The sequence below is a fragment of the Jaculus jaculus genome, chromosome 2 (genome assembly GCF_020740685.1).
Source record: "Jaculus jaculus isolate mJacJac1 chromosome 2, mJacJac1.mat.Y.cur, whole genome shotgun sequence".
Classification (NCBI taxonomy): Eukaryota; Metazoa; Chordata; class Mammalia; order Rodentia; family Dipodidae; genus Jaculus; species Jaculus jaculus.
In genome coordinates, this window is record NC_059103.1 from 201015231 (window position 1) to 201031903 (window position 16673).

The following is a 16673-nucleotide window of genomic DNA, read 5'->3' on the forward strand; positions in this document are numbered from 1 at the left end:
AGCTTTGAAAGGCTAGGGAGCAGGGCCATGAGTTAAGGTGCTTGCCTGCATAACCAAAGGTCACAGGTTTGATTCAGCAGCACTCACATAAGCCAGATACACAAGGTGATGCATGTATCTGAAGTTCGTTTGCAGTGGCTAGAGGCCCTGGCACACCCATTCACTCTCTGTCTCTCTATCCTCTCTCTGTGTCTCAAATAAATACATATAAATAAAAAAATATTTTTTAAAAAATATTTATTTATTTGAGAGTGACAGAGAGAGAGAAAGAGAGAGAGAAAGAGAGAGAGACAGAGAAAGAGGCAGATAGAGAGAAAGAATGGGCACACCAGGGCTTCCAGCCACTGCAAACGAACTCCAGATGCATGCGCCCCCTTGCACATCTGGCTAACGTGGGTCCTGGGGAATCAAGCCTCAAACTGGGATCCTTAGGCTTCACAGGCAAGTGCTGAACTGCTAAGTCATCTCTCTAGCCCAATATAAAATATTTTTAAAAAGCTTTGAGGAGAGACAGGCATGGTGGCACACACCTTTAATCTCAGCACTCAGGAAGCAGAGGTAGGAGGATTGCCATGATTTGGAGGCCACTCTGAGACTACATAGCCAAATCCAGGGTAGCCTGGGCTAGAGTGAGACCCTACCTTGACAAAAGGAAAAAAAATAAAAAGAGGGGAAAAAAAGCTTTGAGGGGACTGGAGAGAGGGCTTAATGGTTAGGGCACTTGCCTGCGAAGTCAAACCACTTGAGTTTGACTCCCACTACCTACACAAAGCAGATGCAGACACTGGCACATGCACACGCATCTGGAGTGCCCACACTCATTCTCTCTTCCCTCTCTCTGTCTCCCTTCTTCCAAGCAAATAAATAAAAACATTTAAAAAGAGGCTTTGAAAACAAGTCTTGAAACAGATATCAGAGTATCAAATCTTAGTAGTTTTTTCCTTCTTTATGAAATATTTCTAGAACTGGGTCAAGTAAAAATCAACACATTTGGGTACAAGAAATGAGCATATGTGCACACACACACACACACACACACGCACGCACGCACGCACGCACGCACCTCACCCATGCTTGCCCATGTCTAAGTAGCCAGTCAGCATACTAGAATACTATGACTGCCGATGTGGTGGGGCCGGTCAGGAGTGGGGCGCAGAGGTGGATGAAAGAAGAGAACACGGTGTGTTTCTAAGTAAGTACACAAGAAACACCATTCCAGAAAACACCATTCCAGATTTCCAAGTTTTGAATTAGAAGGAGGCTCCAGAATCCAGACAATCCTACACTTTACTCCAACATACCACACTGCTGGGAATTTGTTTCTGGACAGTAGTTTGCCATTTTGATTCTTGCTACTGGCTCTGGTTTGGCCTCTATTGGGTACTGTTCTTTCCCCAGATTTGTAGCCAAACCGCACATTTTTTTCCCCTTTCTGTATTCACCAGAGCTACAAGACATTTGCATGTCAGCATTAAGTAGCCACACACAGGGAGAAGAAGGAGCTCAAGGACTATACAAAACCCTCCAAGTCCAGGCTACTTCTGGCTCACATAATCTTCCATCGCCTCCTAGGTGTGCCTGTGAAATCCCTACCTGGCCTCCATAGTTCAGTTCAGATGCACTCTTTTGTTTCCTTCCTACAAAGGTGCTTGTGGCCTCTTGGCTGTATTGATCTCTTCCTCAGAGACCGGAGCTTCCCTCAGTTGTAGAACACACCAGAGCCTCACTTCCCTGTGGTCTCCTATGACCTCTCCCACCTCCCTCACTGACGTGGACCTCCTTGGTGCTGGACTGCATCTTGCTGTTCTAAAACACAATGATGCACAGACATGTGCAGAATTTTTAAAAAGAGAAAACTTCACTTGTAACTAAAGTCAATGACTTACTCTGAACCTGGCATTGGGGTAGCAACATATATTTAATTTGTCTCATAATGAAACCCACCACAGTATTAACTCTGTAGTTCTGTCAAAAGGGTTGAGTGAGTTTGTTTTGCAAATGCTAACATAATAAAATAACAAATTCATTTTTTTAACTCTCTAAACTTCTAAAATGCTAAACAACACACATGCATATGTAAAGCTATTAACACATTACAGGTGGCTGAGTGTCTGTCTGTCTTGTCACTAGGATGGATGGGAGGGAGGGGAGGGCATCGAAGGGGTGGGAAACACTAATGTAGACCCAAACTGCAATGGCACCATATAATTCTACTTCCTAAAAGGCAGACCAAATGGCTGAACCTTCACCAGGCCCTTATAGGAAACACCTGAACCACAAGACTCTGGAGAGCGTAGGATCAAGTCTAACCTAAATCTTCTGCATCTTCCCTCCCTCCCTCTCCCTCTTCCTCCCCCCCCCCTCAGACTCTTGTATATTAGTTATCTTTTTCCTCATTTTCTTAGTGGGCACTGACCTGTAACTCCCATTGCCAGCATGGAGCTATCATCCACAATGACCTTTTGATCAGAGAAACCTACAAGGTTTCCTAAAAGAATGACAGACTTCTGTCAGAGTACTTGATGACCCACCAAAGGTTAGTGGTAAGACCCTATTGCTGAAGACACCATATGCACCTGACTCATTTCTTAAATTTTGAGAAAACTGTACAATTCAATAGGGCACTAACAAAATAATGAAGAGAAAATCCATGTATTTTTCACTTAGTCCCACTAACTGGATCACCTGTAACGTGTGTGTGAACATGTTAAGGACCCATGTGTCACCAGGGATACTTTGCAGTTTGTCTTGTATAGGAAGGGCTCAAGTTCATCATTAAAAGATATTAAACCAGATAGATAGATAGATACATATAGATAGATAGATCAATAGATAGATAGATAGGACTAGTCAGCTTCAGTTGCTGGAATTAACTTCTAAAATAGACACAGTTATGGAGTTATGGGATGAAGGGATCTAATGGAGTTTACAGATTGAGGGACAGTTCCATAATGGATAAGAGGAACGCCAACTATCAAAGGTCCACGCAGAGAGAAAAACAACCACTAGCACAAGCAAGCACACTGCAGGAATGCCATAACTGTAGAAATGTGGCACTCTTCATATGTTCTGTCTGGAAACATCCACCCCAAGCACACCTTATGACTGGGTCCTAGGATCTGCCCACAGTTACACCTGTTCCAGCCCAGTGACTGGAGATCTAAATTACAAGCTTTAATAAACTCCTGAATACAATTGGAGACACCCATTCAAACTACAATCTCTCTCGATAGATAGATAGATAGATAGATAGATAGATAGATAGATAGATAGATAGATAGAGAAAGACAGATATAGATAGATATAGATATAGATGATATAGATATGGATATAGATATAGATACACACACATGCATGTGCATGTGTGTATGTGTGCATCTGTAGAGAGATACTGTAGTGGTCAGTACAAATCAAGCTTAACACTCCCATCTCCCCATTACTTACAAGAGTGTACCAGTTGCATTCTAAGGCCACTACAATATATATGGGCAAAATCTAGTGCTTAGAAGATAATTCTGGCTGAGAAAACAAAGTGATAATGTTATTTCAATACTCCCTTTCTAAACTAAGTAATGATGTCTCTATTTGAAGTATATGATGTGGTGAATTTACAATTAAAAGAACATTCAAATGAATGTAATTAAATTCATTCTTTATGATACTCATGTTTCTTGCTACTCTCATTAGAAGAGAAACTGTCATCTATTAGAACTAACATTTTCATTTTGAATAGTTCATTTGATGAGATTAACCCTTTGTGATTTTCAGAGAAAGTCTGTGTACCATTATGAACCTTTGTGTACCTACCTGTGCACCATTGTGAGCCACTATGTACCTGTGTACTACTGTGAACCATTGTGAATCTGTGTACCACTGTGAGCCACTGTGAACACTGTGTACCTGTATACCATTAAGAACTACCATGTGCTTCTGTACTGGTATGAACCATTATGTACCTATGTACCACTGTGAACCAATGAGTACCCATGTGAATTATTGTGCAACCGTGTACCATTGTGAACCAATGATTACTTGTGTGAATAATTGTGCACCTGTGTACTACTGTGAACCAATGAGTAACTATGTGAACCATTCATTGTGTAAGTGTGTACCACTGTCAAACAATGAGTACCTGTGTGAAGCATTGTGTGCCTGTGTATCACTGTGAACCAATGAGTAACTGTATGAAGCATTGTGTACCTGTGTATCACTGTGGACCAATGAGTGCCTATGTGAAGCATTGTGCACCTGTGTACCACTGTGAAACAATGAGTAGCTGTGTGAACCATTCATTGTGTACCTGTGTACCACTGTGAACCAGTGAGGACCTGTGTGAAGCATTGTGTACCTGTGCACCACTGTGAACCAGTGAGTACCTGTGTGAAGCACTGTGTACCTGTGTACCACTGTGAACCAGTGAGTGCCTGTGTGAACCATTGCATCCCTGTGTACCACTGTGAACCAGTGAGTACCTGTGTGAAGCACTGTGTACCACTGTGAAACAATGAGTACCTGTGTGAAACATTGTTCACTTGCGCACCACTGTGAACCAGTAAATACTTGTGTGAAGCATTGTGTACCTGTGCACCACTGTGAACCAGTGAGGACCTGTGTGAAGCACTGTGTACCTGTGCACCACTGTGAACCAATGATTACTTGTGTGAACCATTGCGTACCTGTGTGCCACTGTGAATGAATGAGTACCTGTGTGAACCATTGCGTACCTGTGCACCACTGTCAAACAATGAGTACCTGTGTGAAGCATTGCGTACCTGTGCACCACTGTGAAGCACTGTGAACCAGCATGTTCAGCAAGTTCATGCTCATTGACTTCACAACACATTTCTAGTCTCATACCCTATGAAAGATGAAGAAGCTGGAAAAAAAGTTAAAGTTCATTATGTCCACTTGAGATATTAGAATTGATGGAACTTTACAGATCTGCTAATCAATTTCATACAAAAATTTGTTTCTATAAGCCAATGCCTAGTCTTTTCTACTTCCTCCATAAAAAATATTGGAAATGGGCTGGAGAGATGGTGTAGCAGTTAAGCGCTTGCCTGTGAAGCCTAAGGACCCCGGTTCAAGGCTCGCTTCCCCAGGTCCCACGTTAGCCAGATGCACAAGGGGGCACACGCATCTGGAGTTCGTTTGCAGAGGCTGGAGGCCCTGGCGCACCCATTCTCTCTCTCTCCCTCTATCTGTCTTTCTCTCTGTGTCTGTCGCTCTCAAATAAATAAATAAAAAATTAAAAAAAAATATTGGACATGTACTACTTGTATATTCTTAAAGCCATTATTGTTCTAGAGAGAACTTTCTAATTCCATCTACAAATACACATTTAAATCATACAATTATACTCACACATTAAGAATATAGATCACTGCAGAATATTCAATTGAAGTAAATGTAAAATAGTAAGGAAAATACATTGGATCATAATTCCCAAACAAAGGTAGCATTTCATTCTATGCAAGGAAAATGGAGTTGCTTGAAGATCCATATGGCAAACGTTTTCATAGCTCCATTTGTTGGTATTCAGGGGGAGGAAAGTGGTATCCAGAGACCCCAGGTTCTTAGGTTTGGGGTGGTTATTCTTTCAGAGATCATATGCTTTTCAAAGCACTGGTATGTGCTCTATTATAGAACATCTTTCCCACTCTCTAGATAACTGTGGCTTGCCAATTTCTTCCAAAGGTAAGGTTGGAATTTTGATCTTCTACATCAGCTCTGTATATTCCCACTTCTCCCCTCCCTATGTTTTGAATATGAGCAAACAGGAAAGCCCATCAGCATTTCAGCTGAATTCTGGGAGTTGTAAAGAAGAGAGGAGAAAATTAAAGACAATGACTTCAAGGCAGAATGCTCCTAAAATTAATTTCTGATAGAAACTGCTTACAAACAGAAAAAAAAAAAAATCTCTGGGCTGCTCAAGGTTCCCCCAGCTTCACACTCCATTTCAGATGACATTGAAAGGAACAGAGACAAGTATGAGGCTAGGAGTTCTCTGGGAGCAATTTATATAGTTAATACCATCAGTTTTCTCCATATGTTGTTGCTTTTTACTTCCTTCCTGCTTAAGGTAAAGGTGATAAACATTACATGCCTCACAATGCAACTTTCTAGCTACTCTATGTATTATGACAGTCAGTGCTCATTGTGATGCTAACACAAAGTGATTGTTAACAATAAAATTTAAACTAATTTAAAGTAGCTTTAAGTATGATCTTTAGTTTCACCCTTGAGCAGTGGAACTCAGGAACAAAATATTTTTCTACAGCATCACTATCATGACAGAGAATTCCATAGAAAAACACCCTTTCAGAAAATTCTATAGAATAATGACCTTCCAGAGCCACCACCATTCATTGCTATCTCTAAACATTGGCAAATTTTAGAGCAAGAATTTAAATTTACAAAGTATCTTTTGTATACCCAAAGATTGACTTCTGCAGCGACTTCCCTTCGGGTATACACAGTTCTCAGGGAAGTTCCTCATTCTCCACACATACAATCATTCCAGTGTCAATGTACCCTCTCCTTACTCCTCCTCATTTTGCTTCCATCTGCTCCAAGCTCCATGTACGCCTGTGCCTACAGCGTGTCACTGCAATATTTCTGTTGCCTATTTTTTTTTTATTAGAACTTTAATATACAAACATACTGCAAATTGTTCTTAGCCCCATCTGATTATACTCTTGTTTCCTCTTCCCTGTCCCTATTCCATTGAGGATCCTCCTTAGTATGGTTATGAGTATTTACTGTGGGATCAGAAAAATCTGCCAGTCTGTCTGTGTGTGTTGGAGGGTGTGTCAGAGTACACTTTCCCACCCTGTGGCTCTCACATTCTTTTTTTTCTCAATTTTTATTAACATTTTCCATGATTATAAAAAGTATCCCATGGTAATATCCTCCCTCCCCACCCCTACTTTCCCCTTTGAAATTCCATTCTCCATCATATCCCCTCCCCATCTCAATCAGTCTCTCTTTTATTTCGATGTCATGGTTTTTTCCTCCTATTATGATGGTCTTGTGTAGGTAGTGTCAGGCACTGTGAGGTCATGGATATCCAGGCCATTTTGTGTCTGGAGTGAGCATGTTGTAAGGAGTCCTACCCTTCCTTTGGCTCTTACATTCTTTTTTTTTTTTTTTTTTTTTTTTTGGTTCTTTTTCAGAATCTTTTATTTTTTTAGATTTTTAAAAAAATTTTTTTCTTTTTACAATTTTTATTAACATTTTCCATGGTTATAAAAATTATCACAAGGTAGTACCCTCCCTCCCCCCCCCCCCCCACTTTCCCCTTTGAAATTCCATTTTCCGTCACATTACCTCCCCATCTCAATCATTGTACTTACATATATACAATACCAACCTATTAAGTACCCTCCTCCCTTCCTTTCTCTTCCCTTTATATCTCCTTTTTAACTTACTGGCCTCTGCTACTAAGTATTTTCCTTCTCACGCAGAAGCCCAATCATCTGTAGCTAGGATCTACATATGAGGGAGAACATGTGGCGCTTGGCTTTCTGGGCCTGGATTACCTCACTTAGTATAATCCTTTCCAGATCCATCCGTTTTTCTGCAAAGTTCATAACTTCATTTTTCTTTACCGCTGAGTAGAACTCCATTGTATAAATGTGCCACATCTTCAATATCCACTCATCAGTTGAGGGACATCTAGGCTGGTTCCATTTCCCAGCTGTTATAAATTGAGCAGCAATAAACATGGTTGAGCATGTACTTCTAAGGAAATGAGATGAGTCCTTTGGATATATGCCTAGGAGTGCTATAGCTGGGTCATATGGTAGATCAATCTCTAGCTGCTTTAGGACCCTCCACACTGTTTTCCACAATGGCTGGACCAGATTGCATTCCCACCAGCAGTGCAGAAGGGTTCCTTTTTTTCCACATCCCCGCCAACATTTATGATCATTTGTTTTCATGATGGTGGCCAATCTGACAGGAGTGAGATGGAATCTCAATGTAGTTTTAATCTGCATTTCCCTGATGACTAGTGACGTAGAACATTTTTTTAGGTGCTTATATGCCATTCGTATTTCTTCCTTTGAGAACTCTCTATTTAGCTCCTTAGCCCATTTTTTGATTGGCTTGTTTGATTCCTTATTAGTTAACTTTTTGAGTTCTTTGTATATCCTAGATATTAATCCTCTATCAGATATATAGCAGGCGAAGATTTTTTCCCATTCTGTAGGTTGCCTCTTTGCTTTTTTCACTGTGTCCTTTGCGGTGCAAAATCTTTGTAATTTCATTAGGTCCCAGTGGTTAATCTGTGGTTTTATTGCCAGAGCAATTGGGGTTGTATTCAGAAAGTCTTTGCCAAGACCAATATGTTGAAGGGTTTCCCCTACTTTTTCCTCTAGCAGTTTCAAAGTTTCCGGTCTGATGTTAAGGTCTTTAATCCATTTGGACTTAATTCTTGTGCATGGCGAGAGAGAAGAATCTATTTTCATCCTTCTGCAGATATTTATCCAGTTTTCAAAACACCATTTGCTGAAGAGGCTGTCTCTTCTCCAATGAGTATTTTTGGCATTTTTATCGAATATCAGGTGGCTATAGCTACTTGGGCTTACATCTGGGTCCTCTATTCTGTTCCACTGATCTACATGTCTGTTTTTGTGCCAGTACCATGCTGTTTTTGTTACTATGGCTCTGTAGTATAGGTTAAAATCAGGTATGGTGATAAAACCAGCCTCTTTTTTGTTGCTCAGTATTATTTTAGATATTCGAGGTTTTTTTATGATTCCAAATGAATTTTTGGATTGTTTTTTCTATTTCCATGAAGAAAGCCTTTGGAATTTTGATAGGGATTGCATTAAATGTGTAGATTGCTTTAGGTAAGATTGCCATTTTCACGATATTGATTCTTCCAAGCCAGGAACAAGGGATGTTTCTCCACTTTCTAGTGTCTTCTGCAATTTCTCGCTTGAGTGTCTTAAAGTTCTCATTGTATAGATTCTTTACTTCCTTAGTTAGGTTTATTCCAAGGTATTTTATTTTTTTTTGATGCAATTGTGAATGGGAGTGATTCTCTGATTTCATCCTCTGTGTGTTTGTTGTTAGCATATACGAAGGCTACTGATTTCTGTGTATTTATTTTGTATCCTGCTACATTGCTGTAGGTTTTGATCAGCTCTAACAGCTTGCTAGTAGAGTCTTTAGGGTCCTTTATGTATAGAATCATGTCATCTGCAAATAATGATAACTTGATTTCTTCCTTTCCAATTTGTATCCCTTTTATGTGTGTCTCTTGCCTTATTGCTATGGCTAAGACTTCCAAAACTATATTAAATAGAAGTGGAGACAGTGGACACCCTTGTCTTGTTCCTGATTTTAGTGGAAAAGCTTCCAGTTTTTCCCCATTTAGTAATATGTTGGCTGTAGGCTTATCATAAATAGCCTTTATTATATTGAGATATGTTCCTTCTATTCCCAGTCTCTGTAAGACTTTTATCATGAAGGGATGTTGGATTTTGTCAAATGCTTTCTCTGCATCTAATGAGATTATCATGTGATTTTTGTCCTTCAACCCATTTATGTAATGTATTACATTTATAGATTTGAGTATGTTGAACCATCCCTGCATCTCTGGGATAAAGCCTACTTGGTCAGGGTGAATGATCTTTTTGATATACTCTTGTATTCTGTTTGCCAATATTTTGTTGAGAATTTTTGCATCTATGTTCATGAGGGAGATTGGTCTGTAATTTTCTTTTTTTGTTCTATCTTTGCCTGGTTTTGGTATCAGGGTGATGCTGGCCTCATAGAAGGAGTTTGGTAGGATTCCTTCTTTTTCTATTTCCTGGAAAAGCTTAAGAAGCAATGGTGTTAGCTCTTCCTTAAAAGTCTGGTAAAATTCAGCAGTGAATCCATCCGGGCCTGGGCTTTTTTTAGTTGGGAGATTATTGATAACTGCTCGGATCTCCATGTTTGTTATAGGTCTATTTAAGTGATTAATCTCATTTTGATTTAATTTAGGTAGGTCATATAGATCAAGGAAATCATCCATTTCTTTCAGATTTTCATACTTTGTGGAGTATATGCTTTTATAGTATGTCCCTATAATTTTTTGAATTTCTCTGGAATCTGTTGTGATGTTACCTTGTTCATCTCTGATTTTATTAATTTGTGTCTCTTCTCTCTTTCTTTTGGTCAGATTTGCTAAGGGTTTATCAATCTTGTTTATCCTTTCAAAGAACCAACTCTTTGTTTCATTAATTCTTTGGATTGTTCTTTTTGTTTCTATTTCATTAATTTCTGCCCTAATCTTTATTATTTCTTCCCGTCTACTACTTTTTGGTTTGCCTTGTTCTTCTTTTTCCAAGGCTTTAAGGCGAAGCATTAGGTCGTTTACTTGCGACCTTTCTAATTTCTTAATATAGGCACTTAAGGCTATAAATTTACCTCTTAGAACTGCCTTCATTGTGTCCCAGAGATTTTGGTATGTTGTGTTCTCATTATCATTTGACTCTATAAATTTTTTGATTTCCTTTTTGATTTCTTCATTGACCCACTCATCATTTAGTAGTGTATTGTTTAGTTTCCATGATTTTGTGTATGCTCTATAGCCTTTCTTGCTACTGATTTGTAGTTTAATTCCATTGTGGTCAGATAGAATGCAAGGAATTATTTCAATTTTCCTGAATTTGTTAAGATTTGCTTTGTGTCCTAATATATGGTCTATTTTAGAGAATGTTCCATGTGCTGCTGAAAAGAATGTATATTCTGCAGCCTTTGGATGAAATGTTCTGTATATATCTGTTAGGTCCATTCCTTCTATGACCTAATTTAGTCCAGATGCCTCTCTGTTTATTCTTTCCCTGGATGACCTGTCAATTGATGAGAGTGGGGTGTTAAAGTCACCCACCACCACCGTGTTTGGTGTTATCTGTGACCTTAGTTCTAATAGTGTTTGTTTGACGAATTTGGGAGCCCCCATGTTAGGTGCATATATGTTTAGGATTGTAATGTCCTCCTGTTGTAGTGTGCCCTTAATCAATATAAAGTGACCTTCCTTATCTTTTTTGACTAACTTCGGACTAAAGTCCACCCTGTCTGATATTAGGATAGCAACCCCTGGTTGTTTTCTAGTCCCATTTGCTTGAAACACCGTCTTCCAACCTTTCACCCTAAGATAATGTCTATCCTTTGTAGAAAGGTGAGTTTCTTGGAGACAACAAATTGTAGGATCCTGCTTTTTAACCCAGTCTGCAAATCTATGTCTTTTCGTTGGAGCATTGAGACCGTTGATATTAAGAGATATTATTGAAAGGTGTGTATTTATGTTTGCCATTTGTGTGTGTGTGTGTGTGTTACTTGTTCTACCTGTGCTCTCTTCTGTTAACTGGTATTTGAGTATGGCTGGTTTTTTCTAGGTTCCTTATATGTGTGCTTTTCCTTTTGTTCAGCATGGAGGATTCTATCAAGTATTTTCTGTAGAGCTGGTTTTGTCTTCAGATATTCCTTTAACCTGCTTTTGTCATGGAATGTCTTTATTTCTCCATCTATTTGGATAGATAACTTTGCAGGATAAAGTAACCTTGGTTGACAGTTGTTATCTTTCAGAACTTGGAATATATCACTCCAGGCCCTTCTGGCTTTAAAAGTTTGTGTTGAATATTCTGCTGTAATCCTGATGGGCTTGCTTTTGTAGGTAACTTGATTTTTCTCTCTAACTGCTTTCAATATTTTTTCTTTGGTTTGTGTGTTTGGAAGTTTGAGTATAATGTGGCGAGGAGAGTTTCTTTCTGGGTTTTGTCTGGCTGGGGTTCTAAAGGCTTCCTGTATCTGTATTGGCACCTCTTTCCCAATTTGGGGGAAATTTTCCTCTATGATTTTGTTGAAGATGCCTACTATGCCTCTGGAGTGGAGTTCTTCTCCTTCTACTATGCCCTGAATTCTTATATTGGATCTTTTCATAGTGTCCCGAATATCTTGAAATTCCCACTCATACTTTTCTAAAGTTTGTCTTTCTCTTTGTTGGACTGCATTAGGTCTGCCACCTGATCTTCTAGCTTAGATATTCTGTCCTCTCCCTCATCCATCCTACTGGTGAGATTTTCTACAGAGTTTTTTATTTCATTAACTGTGTTCTTCATTGCTAGTAATTCTGACTGGTTTTTCTTTATTATTTCTATTTCTCTATTTATGTCTTGTATTGCCTTCTTTATTTCATTAAATTGGTGTCCTGCCTCTTCTTTGATTCCTTTGATTTCCTCTTTGATTTCTTCTTTGATTGTTTTTATGTGTTCTTTGACCTCTTTGAACATATTTATAATTATTCTTTTGAACTCTTTCTCAGGCATTTCCTCTAACTCTTTCTCACTGGAGGACATTTCTGATGCATTAATACTTTTAGGAGGATTTATATCGTCTTGCTTTTTAGTGTTTCTTGTGTTATAATATATATTTTTTGCATCTTGGATTAAGTTAATGCTTGGATTTTCTAGCTAGCTGTGTATTCTTAGCTGTATCAATTGATTTGATGTAATATATTTTCAGGGTAGGACCTTAAGGTATTAGGTGTGGCTCTTAAGACTCTCAGAGTATCTACAAAGATGTTCTTAGGGGTTGAGTTTCCCTGCTATAGGAGTATTCAAGCAGGCTGAGTGGAATAATATACTGGTAGATTCTAAAATTTAACTAAACACTGTACCCATTCCATCAAAAACAGCCCCGAGTATGTATGCAAGAGTAGTTATTATAATGACCAGATCCTCTATCAACAAAGAGGTTTAGATTTCTGGTCTGTTGAGGTATCCAAGTCAGCTTGTGACCAAGTGAGACCCTTCCCTGGTGCAATCCCAGTTACCTTGGGTGATTGTGGTCTCAGTCAAGTTGCTGCCTGGGTCGTCGGGCTGCTGTTCTGATTTCTGGAGCTGGGCACTTGCTTTTCCTACGGGGCAAACTGAGCCGCTGCTGCCGCCTCTGCAGCTGTTGTAGCTGCCACCCCCGGAGCCACCACCGCTGCTGAAGCTGCCGTTGCCTTGTCCACCGCTGCTGCTCACCCCGAAGCTGCTGCTGCGGGATCTGCCACCACTGCCGCTCCTGGGTCCGCTGCTGCTGGGGCCACTGGTACCGGTGCTGGAGCCGCTGAAGTTGCTGCCGAATTTTGCTCCTGCTTGGGTCCCGCCGTCAGCCCAAGTTGGCGTGGCTGGGTCCCGGGCCGCTGCTGTGTTCGCTGGAGCTGGGCTCAGGCGGCGGGGGAGGGGAGGGAGCCGTGGCTGCTCTGGTTGTATCGCTTCTCCACGTGTGCTTTTACCTCGCGGTCTGCTCCTCCCTCCGTTGCTCGCTGCCGTTCTCCCCTCACGTTTCCCGAGTTGCGGAGAGCGCGGCGTGAGGGGAAAATCCCGCACCTGGCTTGTCCTGCGGCTCGAGCCAAGAGTCCGGCGGTTTTCTGCCGCTCCGCGGTTGCGGCGGGTAGCCGAGCCGCCCCGGAGCCACTGTTCCCGTCTGTGCAGGCTCTGGATGCTCTATAACTCTTCCACTTCTCCGCTGCCGCCTCAACTTCCTATACACCTCACTTTTTAGTAAAAGTGTGTATTTTGCTGAGTTTTTTTTTGGTCTTTTCCCCCCCTAGGCTGCTTTGGCGTGGTACCTATGCCGCCATCTTAACCGGAAGTCGGCTCTTACGTTCTTTCTGCCACCATTCTTTCTGACCCTCCTGTTCAGTGTTCCCGGACACTTGGGAGGGGAGGGGAGCTGGGGTTATGAGTGGCCTTTAGTTTTGAGCTCCTGTCAGCCTCTGATTCTCCTGTATGAGTATTGACTTTTTTGTTGTTGTTTTGTTTTTTGAGGTAGGGTCTCACTCTAGGCCAGGCCAACCTGGAATTCACTATGTAGTCTCAAGGTGGGCTCAAATTCATGGCAACCCTCCTACCACAGCCTCCCAAGTGCTAGGATTAAAGGCATGTGCCACCACGCTCAGCATGAGTTTTGACTTTTAATCAGCCTATGTGTGAGTACTTCCCACATCTCTCCCCTTCGAACCTCAACCTCAGAAACTACTAGGCCAATTAGGTCCTGAAGGTGAACATTTACTGATGGGACCAGGACCATGTAGAAATAGGAAGAGGGTCTGTGGATGTGGCTCAGTGGGAGAGCACTTCTCTTGATAAAGACCTGGGATCTGTCCTCAGCACCAAAACATAATCAAGAGTCATGCAATCTCCCTTCTTTCATCCTGATATGCTTTTTGTGCCAAAAATTATAATCTGAAAAAAAAAATGCATGTTGAGTAATCAGTTACAAGTCTTCTGCCCATAATCCAGAAGGAAGAAACACAGCAGACTACAAATCTGTCAGTATCTTGGCTTTAGACTTCCCAGTTCTCTTACTTAAACCTCCCTGTCTACAAAGGCCTGAACAGATTAAGTTTAGGCCCCTAACAAATAGTGGTTGAACAGTCAAGGGAATGAATCAACTCATGGGGAAATAAACAAACCTGGAGCCGAGCCTTAGGTTATCTTAAAAATAATTAATTCCAGCTTATCGACTTCATACTTTAATGCCACCTGATACATTCTTTATAGAACTATTTCAGCTATTTTCAACTTCCTGGGACAGGGTGGAAGCTAAGCTTTTGTTTGAATGGAGGTCCTTATGACAAGTGTGACTCATTTCTCCCCAGGAACACACCTCTGTACCTTTCTTGCTCCTCAGGGGTAGAATTGAATTAATCTATTGATTCTTCCACATGGTAGCTTTCCAGATACATGAATCCTAATGTAAGGAAAACAGACCTGGGGCTACTTGCATCAGGCCCTTTCTGGAAGAGAAATCCAATATCATGTTTTCCTCCTACACTAACCTCGTACCTTTCATCATGTTTTTCTTACACTTCTGATGAAGTTCAGCAGACAGGCACAGTTCAGTGAAGAGTATTTTCTTGGCTGGAAAACATAAAGAGATACAATTTTAAAATGCAAGGCACTAAAATTTGGTCTGTTTTACTCTCCATTCTGCTTCAAGTAGAAAAACTTATAAGCAAAATCTTGACCCTACTATTTGAATCTTATTTTTTGTTGTTGCTTCTTACATTGCTTTTATGAGAATAAAGATTTTGCTTTGTTGCTCTTTCTAAGACTCGAGGAAATTCCTAGAAAGAAATAAATTTTCCTAGATGACCTGAGGTATGCTATCTTGGAATGGGAAAAATCTCTTTAAAAACATTTTTCTGTCTCTGTTCATTGGGCTGTACACATTAATTCTGGATGAATTACTGTACAAACTGCCTCGTCCTTGGACAAGAGGATGAATCCACGTGTTAATCGCATGGGCTGTGTCCCTAGAAGAGTTCCCTGCATCTTTTCATCAGGTACCTGATGTAAATGTAGTGTCTGTCTTAGGAAGGCTAGGCCTTTCCCCATCTAGTGCTTTCTTTCTTGTTCAGGCTACCTGCCATGGATAGCGTCAGCTTTTGCATTTAAAATAGCTTTACAAATATGCTATGACTGACTGTACTTGTTTGACTCAGATGGCCCCACATAAACTTAAATGTTCTGGATGCTAGGTTCCCCAGCTGGCAGCATGTGGAAATTAAAGCCTCCTGGGGATGGTGTATTGTTGGGGGTGGGCTTATGGGTGTTATAACCAGTTTCCCCATACAAGTACTTGGCACGCTCTCCTGATGTTACTGTCCACCTTGTGTTGGCCAGGTGGTGATATCCACTTTCTGCTCCTGCCATCATTTTCCCCTTGGGTCTGTAGGGCAAAATAAGCTTTTCTTTTTTTTTTTTTTTTTATTTTTTTTTCCCAAAAGCTGCTCTTGGTCAGGTGATTTCTACCAGCAATGCAAACCTGACTGCAAGACTGACTTACCCTGAAGCAGGGCTACTCATGCTTAAAGTTCCTTGCCTTCCCAAACATGCAAAATGATGTCTTTACTTTCATTGTTTGGTCTTCTGGCCCATGTTTATGTTGTAACGACATAATCCCTTACATATGTAAGTAGATCAGGTCATTCTTCATCCTTAATATCTTTCAACAAATTCTCATTCCCTCACTATAAAGTTCAAATGATTCACCAGGACAAATTAGGATCCACAAAAATTACTCTGGTCTTCCTCTGGGCCTTCATCCATGCTTTTCCCTTATTACCAGCCTACTCCAATTAAACCTTCAGTCCTCCTGTACATCTGCTGCCTGAATGGTCCCTACTGTCATGGGCATAGGGGTTGACAGGAAGCAAGACTGCTAATGACTGCCAGGTGAGGAGGGAGAGCCATTAGGAGGGAGCTTCTCTGGTAATGTGACTATGGCAACTATGGCACACACACTCTACTGAATAAATTCAGTAAACTATGTGATTGTAACAGGAAAAAGAACTCAGGCAGAAGGAGAAGGAAAACAATGACCTTGAAGTAATCTACTTGGTGCTCCCACAAAATTACAGGGAGGCCAGAAAACAAGAGTGGATCATATGTCAAATTCAAGAGGAACAGACTATGTAAGAATGTGGGGACAATGATAAAGACATGTTTCGAACAGAAAAAGTGGCTATGGTTATTTTGAGCAATATAGTAAGTTATATACCTCACTTTTTAATTAAAAAAAAAGAAAAGAAGATGAAAGAAAGGAGGCAAGAAAGAACCCATGTTAGCGAGTTTTCTTTCTTTTCTTTTTTTTTTTTTTGGTAATAGAGTAAGTGTTACAGG